We start from the raw sequence: 18,343 nt of genomic DNA, 5'->3' as shown, positions 1-18,343 counted from the left end.
TCAGACATTACCACAGATGAGTGTCTGGCCTGCAAAGGGAACATAGGATGCCATTGATCTGTTGTTGCACTGTGTGAAGCAGCCTTTGTTATCATGTGGCATTCTTCCTTGATGGAGGCAGCTTGGGATGTCATGAGAGAGCCAAGAGGGAAGCATAGACCAAGGGGAAAATATTTTGCATTTTCCAAAGTATGACTTGAGCATACAAATGGAGAACACGTCCAAGGCTGCTAATGGCAGGAATGATTGAATATGGTTGAACAAGTATGAGAATAGCCAAGAAACATATCAAGCCAGCAAATGAAAAAGAATTGAGAAACAGAAGGGTTGCAAGCCAACTGCTTTGCCAAGGCCAAATGATGCAGTCCAGATAAGAAGGAGAGTCTTTGTGCTCCACTGGAAGACCCCCAAAGAAAGAGGCAAAATTCATTTCCCTAGGCAAGATTTCCAAAGCTAAGCAGAAGAGAGAAAAAGACATCTCCCATTTTTCCAAACAAAGGTGGGGTTGGGGCCAATAAGTGGGCCTCTGCGAATGGTAATGACAGGAAGACTTATATGGGAAGAACAGTCCTTCAGATATCCTTGTCATCACTGGCACTTTGAATTGGGCCCAGAAACATGTAGGGAGGAGATGTGGTTGTTGTAGCAGTGGAAGTGGCACGCTCCTGATACAAGCTCCATCTAAAGTTTCAGAACACTTTTCAAATACAGGACAATTGTAGTGAAGTAGTAGTTTCAATAAATAAACAAATCTATTGCTTTTTATAAGAAAAAGTATCAAAGCAGCTTATAACAAGTTAAGAACGCAAAGATATGGTAGAATAACCAGATAGTGGCTTAGGCATCTATCACCAGGGCTAGATGTACCTTCCCCAGAAACAGGCATAACTAGACCTAGACTAAGCTAGGCAAAGGAACTTCTCGCCACGGCTATCATCCAGGGTTAAAGTTGGGTCTAGGACCCTAGACCAGGGGTCAGCAGGGGTCACCTTTTTCAGTCGTGGGCTGGTCCACCGTCCCTCAGACCATGTGGTGGGCCGGACTATATTTTGAAAAAAAATATGAACGAATTCCTATGCCCCACAAATAACCCAGAGATGCATTTTAAATAAAACAACACATTCTACTCATGTAAAAACACCAGGCAGGCCCCACAAATAACCCAGAGATGCATTTTAAATAAAAGCACACATTCTACTCATGTAAAAGTACTCTGATTCCTGGACTGTCCGTGGACCGGATTGAAAAGGAGATTGGACCTCATCCGGCCCGCGGACCTTAGGTTGCCTACCCCTGCCCTAGAGTATGAACCTGTGTTTTCAAAGGGGTTGCTGAGCATCCCAGCACAGGCTAAACCACCTGTTTATAGACTGTGTATCCTCTGGAATAAGTTTCAGTTGATTAGCCCTCCTCCAGCTCCTTATTGACTCCATACACTGGCTCAGAATGCCCACAGCTTCTCTGAACTAGATGGGAAAGAAATATACACTTGGGTGTCATTCACCTTTCAGTGATGGGGGAGAAAATGGATCCAGTGAACCTCTGAATTCACACTTTCTGAAACAAGCTTGTTTTCTCCTGCTCTAGAGGCCAGGACTCAAACCAATGGAACTGCACAGATCAATGCAGCAAGTGGTAGACCCTGGCAGCGGGTTCTGGAATTGCCCCTCCAAGAAACTCTGGAAGCAGCATTAAACAGTGCCTCCAAGTCTCATCCTACCCAGGCAATGCAGACTCATCCTTTCCAGTTTCTAGAGTAGGTCATTAGCTAGGGTTACCAAACCTATCCTTGTCACCAAAGATGAAGCCAGGCTGAAATAAATCCAGATGAGCTGAGAGGCTGCAACCATCAAACGTAGCCAGAACTAGAGCCTCTACAAAATAGGGGTTTATGAAGTGTAATCTAGAGTGTGTCATGGTATGGAAAGGGCAGGCTAAAATTATTCACAAAGAGCAGGGGCAAATAGATCAAAAGCACACTGGGCCATATAGAATTGTCAAAGGCATTTAACTGATTTTACAACATTCAAACTTTAACTAGTTGCTATCAGACACAAATCATGCATAGACATTTGTAACGAATGCTTAACCACATAAGAACATAAGCAGATCCCCGCTGGATTGGGGCAAGGGCTCCTCATAGTCTGGTATCTGCTCTCACTGTGGCCAACAAAATGCCTATGGGGCGCCCACAAGCAAGACAAGACCTGAGTCCAGCAGCCCTTGCAGAGGTATTTGGCTTTGTCAACATGGCAGAGATACCACCTGCACATTTCACAGGGCAAAATTTGGAACAGGTAAGATGTAGGCAGAAGGTGGGCAGCCTGTAATCCCGGTATAACTCGATTAGTTTATTAAAGTTTGGCAAGAGATAAATGTGTTGGTTTGCAGCAGCCACCTAATAATCAAATACCCTATACAAATATTTGCCACCAGGTGTCATGTTATCAGTGGCTTAGCATCTAGAAAGGCTTTGTTCCCTTCCCTTTTTATTTACTATGCACCTGTGAAGTCCCCGTGAGTCCAATATAAGTGCAAGACTTGACAATAACACTTTGTTCTTCCTTTGAGTCTCGCCTTTCCGCATTCCCACCTGTCTTGTAGCTCTACCAGCATTTTAATCAATTTGGTTTAACTACATGGAAAAAGACATGGCAGGCATTTGTCAAGGAAATATTACAACACTTTCATTGTTGCTGTTTTTTAAAAAACCTTTTAGGTGTGCACACAAGGCAGCCAGGTCAGGGAATTAGGATTGCCAATTAGGATAAATGTCAGATTGTAGGATCAGGTCCTGGCGTCTCCAGTTAAAAGGGTCTTAGGATACAGGGGTGGGACAGATCTGAGGCTTTGAAAGATGCTGTCTCTCATAGTGTAAATATTCCTATGCTAGATGGACTAGTGACTTGACTATAAGGTATAAAACATTATAAGATAGCTTTGTATGAAAGAATAAAGTGAGGATAATAGAACACACTTATTCTGAAAATTATCGAACATAATGTTTCATATTCAAAAAGCCTTGCTTGAAAGTAATCCTATTGCTATTAATAATCATAGATATTTTCTTTTTAAAAGTTGGAAACTCCACTTTTGACTAGTTCTAAAACATTACTTGGCTAACAGTATATCTGTGCTGTCTCATCCATGCAACAGGATCATGTTGGTTGGCTAATCAGTTAATTAGCTTTCCTACAGCCCTTTGATTTCTCTCTCACGAATCCCAAGAGAAGTGGAGATCAAAGCGTTAAAAACAGGTGCTTGGGAAGACAAGACAGTTATTCTTAATTAGCTGAGCACAGAGCCATAATTGCTAAATTCAATTAGTGAAAGTGTTTGCAGAAAGGGGGTGTGCTCTGAAGCACAAAACAGTGACTTAATTCTGCACTGAATTGTCACAGGGTTCAGCTTTCAGTGCTAAAATAATTGCTGTTCAGTGTTCACAGTTGCTGCTTCAATTCAATTCATTAAAAAAAAGTTTCCTTCCTCTTGGAACTAGTGAGGTCATCACCATGTCACCAGTTTGGTTTGACTGGGTAATGTCGTCCCTGAATACAAATGAATGAGGTCATTGCCCACAAGATCGGATTGCTGTCATCACCTGATCCAAACATGATTGGTTGACAGCCTTTAGCAGTCAGCAGAGTGGGCGGAGCTGCATTACTATCCTAGCTTTCCAATGCCACATCTTGTTGCAAGGTGTGGAGAGGTGGAGGAGCAAGGTGGTGGGGAGCTTGGTCTGGTGGGTTCAGCATCAGATACCACTGTGCACACACGGCACTGTGGTCTAAACCACTGAGCCTCTTGGGCTTGCTGATCAGAAGGTCAGCGGTTCGAATCCCCGCAATGGGGTGAGCTCCCGTTGCTCAGTCCCAGCACCTGCCAACCTAGCAGTTTGAAAGCATGCCAGTGCAAGTAGATGAACAGGTACCACTACGGTGGGAAGGTAAGTGGTGTTTCCGTGGGCTCTGGTTTCAGTCACGGTGTTCCGTTGCACCAGAAGCGGTTTAGTCAAACGCTGGCTCCCTCGGCCTGAAAGTGAGATGAGCGCCACAACCCCATAGTTGCCTTGGACTGGACTTAACTGTCCAGGGGTCCCTTATCTTTACCTTGCTTGTAGGATGGAGGAGGCTGTTTTAAAAATAAACAAATAAATGCCACCAAAGCAGGAGGTAATTGTGCTGCAAACAGGTTTTAGAAAGGGCAGCGTTCCAAAGAAAGTGTGGTCATGGGGGGAGGAGAGAGCATACTGAACCTGGAAGGATGGTGGTGCATGGCAGTACCTGGGGGGGGGGGGACATGAATAAAACAAGGCAATATATTTCACCGGGCGTGCCTTTGTGCCCCACTTTTGCAGCCAAGAAGCCTATATTAAATAGGAGGTTGTGTGTCCAGCCTTAAGCACACAGTCATTTAAATGAATATTTATGCATTTACATTGAGTGTTTACCAGCCAAATGAGATTACATGCCAATTTAGGAATGGAAGCATCATGTATTTACTGTACAGCACTTAACAGCCGGTGCAAAGTAATTGCTCTGAGTGAGGATTGATTTCAGAGAGGCCTCCCGGGATGCTGCTTGCTTGAAATGAAATAAAGCATACCGAGACAGAGAAAGAATGTGGGATTGTTCAGAACTCCAGCCTGCCTTTTTGTGTTATGGTATGAAAATAAGTTCAAAGAGTATCTTATAGGAAGGGAAAACAAGAGCAATGGTCCAGTGATCTATTCTTCACTAATTGATCTCATGTGACCTGGCTGCTTAAACGTTTGCTAAATCTTGGTCGCAACAGAGATGGGAGAAGAGCTTCAGTAGCCAACTGTGACCTGTTTTCAGACACTTTGCTAATAAAATAATTAGTTTTTCTCCTGACTTGGACCCTTTCAGCATAGGTTCTTTGGATATGCCCTTGGGAACAGTTCCCCCTGTTTCGATGGGTGCATTTCAGTTTGTGCATCTGAAGAAATACTCCCCACTTTATGTCATTTTAAGTGCACACCCTAGACCAGGGGTGTCAAACTCAAATTCATCGGGGGCCGTGCCGCCGCTAGAGGGCAGACGTTCTCTGGCTTGTAGGCTGCCGTGCATGCGCTGAAGAGGCGGCTTTCTTGTGTTAAAAAAAAAAAAAGCGAGAATAAAAATAAAAGGTGAAGGCTGGCGGCCGGCGGCGGCTACACGGGCCACATGACGAGGTCTGGCGGGCCAGATTCGGCCCGCGGGCCTTGTGTTTGACACCCGTGCCCTAGACGCTTGACAACTGAAGCTTTACCTAGCATTTTCAAGATCACAAATAAGTCTCTGCAGAGACTGGATTAGAAGGAACAAGATTTTCTTAGCACTATGCTGCTAGTAACCTATATATAAAATGGAACTAGTCAGAGCTTCTTCATTTCATTTCCCTGCTGGTGTCACTCAGAATTGTGTGAGGTGTATGGGGTGTTAGGGAAGTGATAGTACTTCTGGTGTTCCTTCTGGGGTAGTTCATCCACCTTTGGTCCCTACCCTGCACCTGTGGCTCCCAGAAGCTATCAGCTTAAGTTCACACCCTAGACCAGGGGCGTCAAACTCAAATTCATCGGGGTGAGGTAGCCAATGGGTCTCAAACCCTCAGTGAGATAGGGACTTCCTCTGCATGCAAAGACAGACTCCGGTGGGTTAAGCAGATGAAACCAATAGTGGTTCAATAGTCAAGAAGATGGTTTCTGCAAGGGCTATTGAGGGAAATTAGGGGCCTGCCAACCTGGGAAGTTAGCCCATGTAGGAGAAGGAAAACTCTGATCCTAAACTCCTTGCGGGACATCTTTGGGAGAAGAAAAGGCTAGGAAGTGGAATCCCAAAGTCAGTTGGGTGACACCACCTTGTGACAACTGCTGCAGCCAATCTGGTGCCAAACATTTCACTTTCCTTTCCTTTGGACCATATCAGCAAGGCCAAGAGTGGGGCCTTGTTATCTGGGCAGCACAGGACCTCCATGCACACTGCCCAGTCTTTTCCTCCATCAGTGCTGCTGACACAGCAGTTTGACTTCACCCACCCACCCCGCCGAGGCACACTCCACTGTTTCTCAAGACAGACAGAGGCCAACAATAATCAGATCTTCCCTATTGGTGTCACCCAGAACTAATTCTCCCCATGCTTTTAAATCGTTTTAGTTCCTGCTCACATCACATTTTACTGCTGGCATGTGATTATGCTAAGAAAGGGCTTGTGCAAGCAGGACAGTAGGAAATAATGGTGCACACTAGCTTCTCTTGTAAACAGGAGGTGGGTTTAATCTCATCACTTAAGCCTTCGGATGTATGCAAATGCCTTATACCAGGGGACACCAACCTGACTCCTGAAGGCACCATCTCAATAAATATATGCTAAGAAATCCACAATGCATGAGAGACTACATTGAACTCACACACCCCTTAAGCATGCCCATATTTCATCAGATGCCAGGACTGGACACCTATCCTCCCTTTTGTTCTGAGCAGAAGCAAGGTGCAAAAAGGTGCAATGCACTTATCTTTATGAGCAAGTGTGGCACTAGCTGATGTAGGCACCTCCCCAAGATGGAAGTGGCAAATGGTGGTGGCATACCTGCAACATTTTGTGGTCCTGTCTCTGCTTTGGCTTTTTAAGATGTGGCAGATATTGGACCTTATGCCAAAGACCTAACCTGAGGGATAGTTGGTAGAACAGCAGTCATTTTGTGACTGGCACCCACGGAACTCCACAGAGGCAGTAAGTTGTGTGTGCTCTTCTACGATAATGCTGTGTATTTTCTCTCTGTGTGCATCCACTGGTATCAGCCAGCAACCAGCTGACCCATTTGCTTTATTGCAAGGAAAACAATTAAGTCATACCCTTTACTTTGAAGGGAACAGCTGTGCTGCTGCTGCTTTAGCCCTTAGTATTTCTTTGCCTGTTTGATAAATGTTAAACCTTTGGGTTTTTTTGCAAATCTCCAGACTCTGCCATTTATCACAATGCAATTTAGATTGTATATTTAGGAGACAAACAGATCAGAAAGGAAGTCTAGATCAGGTTTCTCTAAACTTTTAAGATGTTCAGGTATTTCCTTCAGTTCCCAAACCTACAATCTTTCCATTTGTCTGGATATACAAATGGGGGGGGGGGGTCTCCTGGAGTGGAATCCAGCAGTCCCACCTGGTTATATCTAACCTTATTTTATGGAAGATTAAGGTTGCAATCCTGGCCTACACATACTTCCCCTCAGAGTAAGCACCATTGTACTTCTTAGTAGTCAAGTATAGGATTGCCCTGCCAGAAACAAGGATTTGGCCCAGACAACCTGCAGCCTATCAAATTGCATCATGGTCACTCATAGGTGAGGGGCTCACCTTCCACCTGCTCTTTGTGCCAAAGTGTGCTTACCCTCAGACCATAATAGTTGCTGATGGACGTATGGAGATATGGAAAGAACAGCAAAGGTATTAGGTACTGAGAATTAAGAGTGCCAGGTATTAACATCACCAGGAGATGGCAGCAGGTGAATGAAAAAGAGCTTACAGTATTATATTCTGAAAATATACAATGATCCATGCAAGTCAACAAAGAAACATGAAACATTCGTAGTAAACGGAACACAAGCTATCACAAGTTGTGCTTCTGTTTTTGGAAGTCTTCTACTTTCTTTGTCCCTGTAAGTTTTCCTTTCCTACATGCTTATTCTGGAGGAAAGAGTGGAACCATTTAATCCAGCATCTCGTTCTCACAGTGACCAACCAGATGTCTTAGGAAACCTGCAAGCAGGATCTGAGTGCAACAGCACACAAATATGTAAGCATTAAGGCCCTCAAATTCTTCTCCAGCCTGGATTTTAGTCTGGTAATCCTGCTAATGCTGCAGAAGACAGAATCAGGATTCAAGATGAACTTAACAGACTGGAGAACTGGGCCCAAACGAACAAACTGTATTTTATTAGGCACAAATATAAAGTTCTACACTTACGCAGGAATAACCATCTGCACAAATATAAGATAGATTGCCAGTAGTACAAGTGAAAAGGATCTAGGAGCCTTAGTAGATCACAACAGAGTGATGTAGCAGCAAAAAAGCTAATGCTATTCTAGGCTGTATCAAAAGAGGTATAGTGTACAGATCAAGTGAAGTAATAGTACCACTCTATTCTGCCTTGATCAGACCACATCTGGAGTACTGTGTCCAGTTCTGGGCATCATTTAATAAGGATGTTGACAAGCTGGAATATGTGCAGAGGAGGGTGACCAAGTTGATCAGGGTTCTGGAAACCAAGCCTTATGAGAAATGGTTGAGGAAGGTGGGTATGTTAGCCTGGAAAAGAGGAGACCGAGAGGAGATATGATAATCATCTTCAAATGTCTCAAGGGCTGTCACATGAAACATGGAGCAAGCTTGTTTTCTCCTGCTCCGGAGGTTAAGACCTGAACCAATGGATTCAAGTTACAAGAAAGGAAATTGTAACTAAACATCAGAATACCGTCAGACCTTTTTGACAGTAAGAGCTGTTTGAAAGTGGAATGGACTCGGTCAGAAGGTGGTGGACTCCTTCCTTGGAGGTTTTAAAGCAGAGGCTGGATGGTCACTTCCCATAGATGCTTTAGATTCCTGCATTGCAGGGGGTTGGACTAGAAGACGCTTGGGTTCTCTTCCAACTTTCAGTTCTATGATTCTATGATTCTGAACCAGAAAACAATCTCCCATCCTGCTAGTTCCCAAACCCACCCATCTCCCTTGACCCCCAGAAACTGTGTCCCCTTTTGACCCAATCTGATAGTAGCAAGCTGGAGGGAGGGGGGTATCTCCTGCCTCATCTCTTCAGGGTCTGGCATGTTCCTGCTACTCAACACACCAAACCACAAACAGCTCTTGAGAAATGTAACTCTCCCAAGGGCTGCTGCCATGTCAGCAGACCTTGGGCAGGGGAAAAACATTGCCCAAGGTGGACTTCTGGCCTGACATGCTGCCATGTATCATGTGAATATCATGTGAATATTCAACATCAATATTTGCAGAAGAGAAGTGTGAGAGTTGTTGAGAGCAAGTTTGCTTCAGCACGAAAATGTCACTCTCTGGGTGTTTTAATTAATCAGTTAAAGAAAATAGCCACTTATCTTGCAAAATGAAGGAAAGAAAATCCCCACATTTCAACAAGAGATTACACATAAGTTATTATTATTATTACAATTAATTTATTAATTGCCCTATAAACCACCATCTGAAGGCGATTGCCACATAATGTAATTTAAAACACAAATATAATAAATGGACATCTGTTTTCCCTTGCATCACCCAGACCCAAAACCACGCTCACATATTGCTGCCTCATGACCCGATGGAAAATGACTAACTGGTTTATATTATTCCCTCTGTGTGTTCCTCTGTTGCTACTTTACATCCCAGTTCCCTCTACCACCTGCCAGGAATTGCCTTGCAATCCCACCCTTTCAAGTGGTTGCTTCCCGTTCCGAAAGAATCCTTTTCCAGTTTCTGCTAGTCAGCTGCAGATTCCTCCATCAAAGCAAACAAGATGGGATAAACAGGATGTGGTGAAAGCATCAGGACCCTTGTCAAGAAGGAAGGATGTTGAATCAGCACCCCCTTGTTTGTGTTCAGCCTTCCAAGGCACACCTAAGGTGGCAGAAAATATGGAGACAATAAATTAATTCATGGCTGTGTAATATCCATGAGAAAACAAACACTGACCTACACCTGCTGTCTCTATGCAAACTGCTGTTGAAATAAATGCTTTACACTGCCTTTATAAGACGAAGAAAGTGGAAGGGATTCCCCTAATGAACCCCATCCACAGAAGTACCCCTCTCCTTCCCTTGCACCTCCTGAAATTAGCATGGGGAGCTGGGAGTACACCCATCAGAGCATGCAAGGGGAGAGAGATTGTTCTAGCTGGCATTTCTAGCTGAAACGCTTGCACAGGTGGAACATTTGTACCAGGGCAACATTAAATTCCACCCACTGTCCTTTAATATAAAGTAAGAGATGGTTGAGGCTTCAGGTTCTCCAGGCCATGATGGTTGCAAAGTTTTAGCACGTTGGTTTCCATGTCTTTGATTTTCCTAACCCAACACACCCAACACCCACACCTACGGGCAAGGATAGAAATTGCCATTCATCAGGACACAAACATTAAGACCCAAACCCACACTCTCTCAGACCCAATAGGATATTGAGCAATGCCTTTCCCAACTGCAATATGGTCGAAGCAGTTTTCATCTTTAAATATGGTTCTCTGAGCGAATCATGTGGGGTTTACTTTCCAGATATATGATATATGTTGTTCATGATCCCGACCCTTCCAGACTGGAATGGGAGAGAGTGTGGAGGTGCAGGAATGGCACTGTATATGGCACCATTGTCAGGTTTATGCATCTTTATGATATAGGACCATGGAGTTGGAGGGTGGGTGGGTGGCCTTTTCATCACGGGGGTTTCTTTGCCTGGCTAGAGACACAACAGAAGGGATGACTGATTTCTATCTCAGAAAGATAAAAAGCTAATGACTTTTACACAGTCATCTAATTCCTTCCAGTAATGCAGGGTAAAGGGTAATGCAGTTGCACAAGTGCATTATTTTTACTTGATTTCAAGTTCTTATGAAAAACTTAGGAAAAGCCCAGTGCCAATGGGACAGGCATATGGCAAATATCTCCTGATGGATTTCTTTGAGCTTATCTGTGGAGGTTCTGGGTGGGTGGCAAATGTATGAATTAAAAAGTAAACATTAAGCAAGATTAATGAGACCTGCCAATACTGCCAGATCACATTGGTCTGATGAAATGATAAAGTAAATAAATAGTACACCACTTGCCAGCTGTGCTCATGGTGAGGTCCTTTTGAAACACGAGAGGAAGGAAATTTGTATTATTATTGCTAGTACAAGTAGCAGTTTCTATACCACTTATATGCCAAAACGGCTTCTAAGCAACTGACAACAATAAAATCGAAACAGAATTAAAATGCAGAATAAACAGTCTATTAGGTCATTAAAACATCCTTTATTAAAATCTACACTAAAACAATCAATTAAAAAGCAAACCCTTAAAACAGTTTAAAAACAGATAAAACAGATTGTGGAGGAATGTGAAATTCAAAGGAAAATGGCATCCTGATCTATGTGTGAGTCCGTGAGTTGTGGATCAAATCAGTTTTTATCAGAATTCATCCCCAAAATATTAATAAATGAATTCCTCATGTATCCTTACCAGCTATTTGATTGCTCAAAACTCACCCTTTCCTCCAAAACATACCACCCTAAAGAGAAAAGATGTGTGGTGCCTATTTTTTCTATCAACACACTGTTGGCACATATCCCCATGGGTGCAGAAACTAAACCCTTCTAACAATGCATAGAGCATTCCCTCCAATATGTTGAGGTGAAAAACCAGGATGCATTCCTGTGTGAGTCATGTGACCCACGCAAAATTGTGGCCCCCAGAAAAGTGCTTTCTTTGGGGTGAGATCGCAATGCCCCAAATGACTGCCATGCTCTTGCACACAAAAAAGGAAAAAGGAATGTCCCACTTTTACTGGGATAGCTGAGGGGTATGGTACAGGGACTTGCTAGTCCTAGATTTAGTAGGACTAGCACAGAGGAAATGGCCTGTACAGTGGTACCTCGGGTTACATACACTTCAGGTTACATACGCTTCAGGTTACGACTCCGCTAACCCAGAAATAGTATCTCAGGTTAAGAACTTTGCTTCAGTTTGAGAACAGAAATCGTGCTCTGGTGGTGCGGCGGCAGCAGAAGGCCCCATAGGCTAAAGTGGTGCTTTAGGTTAAGAACAGTTTCAGGTTAAGAATGGACCTCCGGAACGAATTAAGTACTTAACCGGAGGTACCGCTGTAGTCAAAAGAGGCAATCAGAACATTACTATTCTGTGAATGGTTGTTTTTCAATAGCAGGCACTTCCTCTCAGTCGTATGCAAATTGGTTTCCAGCTGCTTTAGCCTAAAAGGAAATACAATGAATAAAGAGTACTTAAGCAATAATACTGGGCAGCAAGACCCACCCCACATTCCCAACCCAATCCATGATTTAATGGGTATCATTATAATTAGAGTATATTGTTTTCAGTTAAAGTCACAGAAATGTGATGCATATAATGGGTGTTTACTCTTCTTCTCTCATTTGACAAAGCAATTACAAGTGTTTTGAAGCTCAGTGGGTTAGCAATTTTCTCTTAGAATTGACTAGAATAGCTGGTGCACTTGAAAAATAGCCATTAACTCAGGCAATATTCCACCCACAAGCTGGGCAGTTATTAAATACTGAGAACTGTGATCAACTGGCAGACAGGTCATTGGGACCTAGATGCCCCTCTTTCCCACAGCCCACCATCACCAGAGATCTGGAAATCATTCCCTGTTTGAATGCCTCTTCAGGTATTAAGGCCCAAGTCTGGGGGAGGAGGGTGCCCTATTCCGTGCATAGCTACTTGACCTATGACTAAGAGTTGGAAGGACCAAACTACTTTTTGAGAGTAGTTGGCTGAATGGCTTAAAAGCCACCTCACAATCCGGAGAGATTTCACTTAAAAACTTCCTCACATCAGGAATCCTGAGAGTGCAGTGTTTCAAATCTTTGGGAACATTCAGCTGAATGCTCTTAGAAGTCTGCTTCTGACCTTCCCAGTCAAGTCGAGAAGGTCAGGATTGAGTGTGCCCTCTGCATACAGGGATCTTGGGTGTAGGGTTGGGGTGTGAACCCCTCCTTGGAGCAACAATAGACTGTTTTTATAGGGTGAAGATAGGGCAGGGATATGGGGGACTTATGGTCCTTCAGTTGTCGTTGCACTACAACAGTTGGCCATGCTCTCTGGGGTTGATAGGAGCTTGAGTCTATCAACATCTAAAGGGCCAGATGTTCTCATCCCTGGATTAATGGATAGGCACAGAAGACCAACTCAAAAGACCAGGGATGTGATTTAAGAAAGCCAGAGAAGGTTATCCAAGGACAGAGGTAGCAATGGCCACAGGGGTTATCAAGTCCATTCCTACCACCATTTAGGTAATGCATCCCAAAATAACAATGATAGATATGAATCTAGCTTCCTCTCGGCTCCTACCAATTATCATTAAACAAAACATTCAAGAAGCTCAAGGGGAAAGCTTGAGTTTCTGGAGCAGAAGCGAGTGTGGATGAGAGGGAAACAGGGATGCAATTGCTGCATTAAAGACAGCTTCAGTTGTGCCTGATTTCAGTTTTGGTGTTTTCAGGGTTGATTAGTACAGTAATGTTAATTACTTGCAAACAACAATCATGCAAATATAAATAGCAATTCATGGCACCTAACTAAGACCAGTCTCCTAAGTAAGGCCATCCCATTCAAGTTTGGAGAGACTGCAAGTGAACCACAACTGGTTGCCCCCCCCAGCCTTTAATAAGAAATGTGAATGGTAAGGGGAAGGTGTGGCCCCATCTGCAGCACTCTGGCACTTACACTAAGTGATGGTGGCATCAGGCAATGAGCCTGTAGTCCTGCTGCACAGGTGCTGTGCATCCTTGGAGTTCCCACCTGGATGGTATTCGAGTTAAAAGCAGCTTTAACATTCACAAGGTCCTTCAGCAGAATCGAAATTCTCCTAAGAGGTAAGTTGAGGATGATCTAGGCTGCAGCTATTGCAGTTAAGAGGACAGGCTAACCCTGCTAGAAATGATGGTTGGAGGGAACCCCCCATGAAAGAAAGTGAAGGTGAAAAAAGGCCACTTCCTTCCCCTCCAATGTACCATGCTGGGTGCAGCCTCTCTCTAGCAGTTTCCTCATCAGTGGAACTACGCTTAACTTGCCCGGGGTGTGGAAAGGATTAATTAGTTTGAGTTAGTAAATCACTTTGAAGATTTAAAAGTCTTAACTGCTAAGCATTATTGCTATTAATTATTAGAGATGGGTGGTGTCTGATGACAGTACAGAGCATGCCAGGAATGCACTTCTAAGCCTTTCCTTTCTCTGAAATGTTTGAGGTGAAAAGTTTCATCACAATGAGCTGGATTGTTGCACTTCAGAGAAGCTGTGAGGCTCAAAAGAGTGGGTCCTGGTAGTTGGACGAGGGAAAGTACAAGCTTAGTGTTCCACTCAGTGGGACTGTGCCATTGGTCACTTAATGGGTTCTCCCTTTGGAAGAATAGGAATGGCACAGAATTTTATTTATTGATCTTGATTAATGAAATGTATATGTCACTTCATTGCAAGAAAACCTCTAAGCCAGTGTTTCCCAAACCTGGGTCTCCAGCTGTTTTTGAACGACAACTCCCATCATCCCTAGCTAGCAGAACCAGTGGTCAGGGATGATGGGAATTGTAGCTCAAAAACACATGGAGCTTGGATCTAAACCAGCGGTTCTCAACCTATGGGTCCCCAGATGTTGTTGGACTAGACTACAACTCCCATCATCCCTGAGCTCTGGCCTTGCTAGCTATGGGTGATGGGAGTTGTAGTTCAACAACACCTGGGGACCCACAGGTTGAGAAAGTTGAATTAAAGACATGACTTGAGCCTAATTGACTTCAATGGGAACGAAGTTCAACTAACTTAGTCTGGATCCAACCCAATGACACTGAAATAGTATAATGAAAAGTATGTCTTTAAAAATGTGAGCTGTTTGTATTCATGAGCAACTATGAAGGCAGCATTGTTTGAAATGGCATTTATAAGGCAGATACAATGCCATCTTGCACAATGAGGGATTCTCTGTCAGGGGAGGAGTATGTGAATCCATGTGCCCAAAGCTGGAATGTGTTTTGGGATGTGAGTGACACATTGCAGATGGAGGCGGTAGTAGTTAAGAGTTGCAGTTAGCATGGGTGTGTGTCTGCCCACTCGGTCTTACTTAATAGGCTACAACATTAAGCAATATGTGAAGCAGGCTCTCTAAGCAACTGAGTTGCCACCAACAGAGCTGTGGTGTCTTTTAGATAACCTAGAAATGGTCCAAGCCGTAACTAGAGAAAACAACATTTTTTTCAAGGCATGTAGAATTCAAGGCACCACCTTGTTGCATGTGTTGATCTTGCCCATCATAGATGGCTTGACGCTCATCATCAGGTTAGCAACAAAGGAAGGATCATCCAATAATTAGATAGCAACCGCAGAGTCAGGAGACCACAGGCATTTGATGTGGACACACCCTTGAACCTTTATATATCTATAAGTCTATTGCAATGGACATGATGGTTTCACCCAGCAACTATGAGACTAGCTGTGTCCCAATGACTGCTTCATTAGTAACAAAGCTCAGACTCCTTACTTTGGAGAGGTTTCTCTTTGGGAATTAGGTGTATTCTCCGTGGCAGAACACATGTATTGTTTGCAAAGGTCCCAGGTTCAATTCCTGGTGATTCCTGGAAGGGCTGGAAAAGACTCCAGTCTGTAAACCTGAGGAGCTGAAGTCAGTGTAAACCAGTGTAGACTACAAGTCCCATAATCCCTGACCACTGGCTGTGCTTGGTGGTGCTGGTGGGAGCTGAGCAATGTCTGGAGGGCTGCAGGTTCCCCAATTTCGTGGGATCTGTTTTGATAGCAAACATTTGTTTGGGGCATTTCTCTGAAACTCAAGGCAGCAGAGAGTCCGTCTGAAGTTGGAAGTGGTTCCAAGCATAGTATTTCCACAATCCCTAATCCCTTGCTCTGCCCTGCCATGCAGGTTTCACTCTCACTTCTTAGCTAGTAACTCAGGAGTCTGGATTTCATCCAGTGTCAGCTGCTTGCAACACAGCAGGTATGCACCTGTGCTCCTGCTTGCTGCTTTTTGTCATGTCAAACACACACCTTCGTAGTGATGAGCTCACAAACCTCCTAATCCCTCTCTGAAGTGTAACTCATCTAATTTCCTACAAGTTCCTCCTCAACTTTCCCCCCCTCTCATCTGCCTCAGCCACCATGGCCAATAGTCAGGAAAGATGAGCATTATATAGGGGTGTGCAGCCCACAAGATTAATCTTGTACCTGTGCTTTAAAAACAAAACAAAAGTGATCTCTTTTTGATTCACTCTATGCTATTTCCATATGGATCTGGAATTTGGGCTCTAAACTGCTATATATAAAAATAAGCTGTGTGTCCCCCATTCATTACAACAGGGAGTCTAAAAATGGCTACAATTGTCTCTCTTTTTGACCAAAGTGAATGAAATTTACAGGCATGGGAAACTCTCCAAGTGGATTAAACCTGACAAATTGCAGACAAATGAACCCAGGGGCTTTTTGTGGGTAAGGTAAAAGGGATTCACTACCCTCCATAATTGTACCTGTCTGGACCCTTCTGGACAGGAAGGGTTATAAAGGGCTTTCTTCTTGGGCTGAGCATTTCCCTGATTAGCAATGATCTTTCTGGTACATTTCTCTTATTCCTTACCAGAACTCCTGCTTCCTTGCTTTCCTCGGGCATCTGCCTGCGGCTGAGTCTCATCAAGCTGTAACACTGCCTTTCATACCAGAAGTTAACCTAAGAAATGGGCCCTTCCTTTTCCTTTATCTGGCCCAAATCCCCCCTTTGACTCTTGTTTTCCTTAATCACAGCTTAGAGTTACATCTAAATCTAAATCTAAATCATGGTTAATGTTAACTGGCTTCCCTCTTGACCAGATGCATCTCAAATGCATCTCAAACCCTCATTTGAAATTGGGGCCAGGATGAGATGCCAACAGTACCCATTGGTAGCACTGGTATGAAAATAGTGCTAAAACTGCAGTTCAGGCAAATATCTGTCCGTTCTAAGTATTGACATGGGGGTGTTAAAATCAGCACAAATATAAAGATATGTAGCTGCCTTGTCCAAGTTGTTGTTTAGTCGTTTAGTCGTGTCTGACTCTTCATGACCCCATGGACCAGAGCACGCCAGGCACTTCTGTCTTCCACCCTTGTCCAAGTAGGTCCCTCTAAACGATTAATGTCTGCTCTGAATGACAATGTTGTGGCAGAGTCTTTCCTTGGGATCTTTTAAAGTGCATTAAACATGAGGCTCCCTGCATCTGTTCTCCAACTGATCTGAGGTCTCACTTGCAAATTCTGTGACTTTAATATCATTTGCATCAGCTAAGAAGATAAGGAGACAGACACTGACAGGTAGACGGTGAATTGTCTGGGATAAAATGGGAGCAAATTTACATAGGCGGCCTGTTCCTGCTCCCAACCCATTGGAATTTTTTAAAACTAGAACACCAGTGATTGAAATTGAGGTCTTCTGCATGCAAAGCATGTCCTCTAGCTACTGGTCTATGGTCCCACCCAAAGATTTGAACCTGGGGCTTCTCAGTTCACACTCTTAGTAATCTAAAGTAGAGTGAGTAGACAAGGGTGGAAGATTAGTAAGGTGTGGTGGAATGTGTAAGTAGGGAACTGAGATAAGTGAGCAGGTGGCATGATGGGGACAGCTAGGTGGCTGGACCAAGATGACTGATGACTCCATCTCCTTGTGGCTCCTGCTCAGTGGCTTTAAAATCAGCTGCATCAGCTGGAAAATGGGGAGACAGTGACTGGGAAACAATGACTCAAGTCTGGACTAAACAAAAGGGAACAAATTTACATAGACTGCCTACTCCTCATCCACACCCCCTGTCTGTGTCCAGAGAAAGGAATGAGGGTGGGCGATCAATCAATTAGCTTTGTGAGCTATGCAGCAGAGACCAGGAGTCTGCACTTAATGAAAACAAGGAAGTAAAAAGGAAACAGCATAGAGTCAAGTGTAAGAGACAGGCAGGTGGCATTGTCATGGAATTTTACTTACAGTGAATTTTGAAGATTGCTGCTTGGGTAAAAGATTGATTATAAAAAGCTCTCCAAGGGTTCTGCACTGGAGATACCTTTAATAGTGAGATGTGGACCCAAGGGCCTGGAAGTGCAATGACCACACATGTACATACACTCAATACAGTAGATCACGGCTGTCAAACATAAGAGCTACAGGTCTTTTCAAGTCCTTTGAGGTCCCTTAATGGATGGAAGGGAGGACTCTTGGCTGCTTTCTCTTCTCTTCCACCCCAGGCACGTGGAAAGCAAATGCCAAGGCCATGTGCACAACTAAGTGAAAGGAGAGTGTCCCAATGGCAGTGGAAATGGTAGGGCAGGTGGGGCTCCACCTCTTGCACTTTCACCGCTTCAGGCAGCTGCTTTACCCCATCACATGGATGGGCTGGCTCTGATCAAGATATTTTGCAGAATATCAACAAACAACATACTGTACCATAAGGGAAATACTGTAAAGGACATAGAGCTGCAGCAGTTTCATGGGGGAGATCTGGGGTATGAGGAGCTATGCTAGATTTTCTGCCTGCCTCTTCTTCTATGAACTGTACAAATAGTTTATGGAAAGAACCCACCAGCACAAGCTGAAGACAT

This window comes from Podarcis raffonei, chromosome 2 (assembly GCF_027172205.1).
Source record: "Podarcis raffonei isolate rPodRaf1 chromosome 2, rPodRaf1.pri, whole genome shotgun sequence".
Classification (NCBI taxonomy): Eukaryota; Metazoa; Chordata; class Lepidosauria; order Squamata; family Lacertidae; genus Podarcis; species Podarcis raffonei.
Note: the sequence above shows the minus strand (reverse complement) of the source record.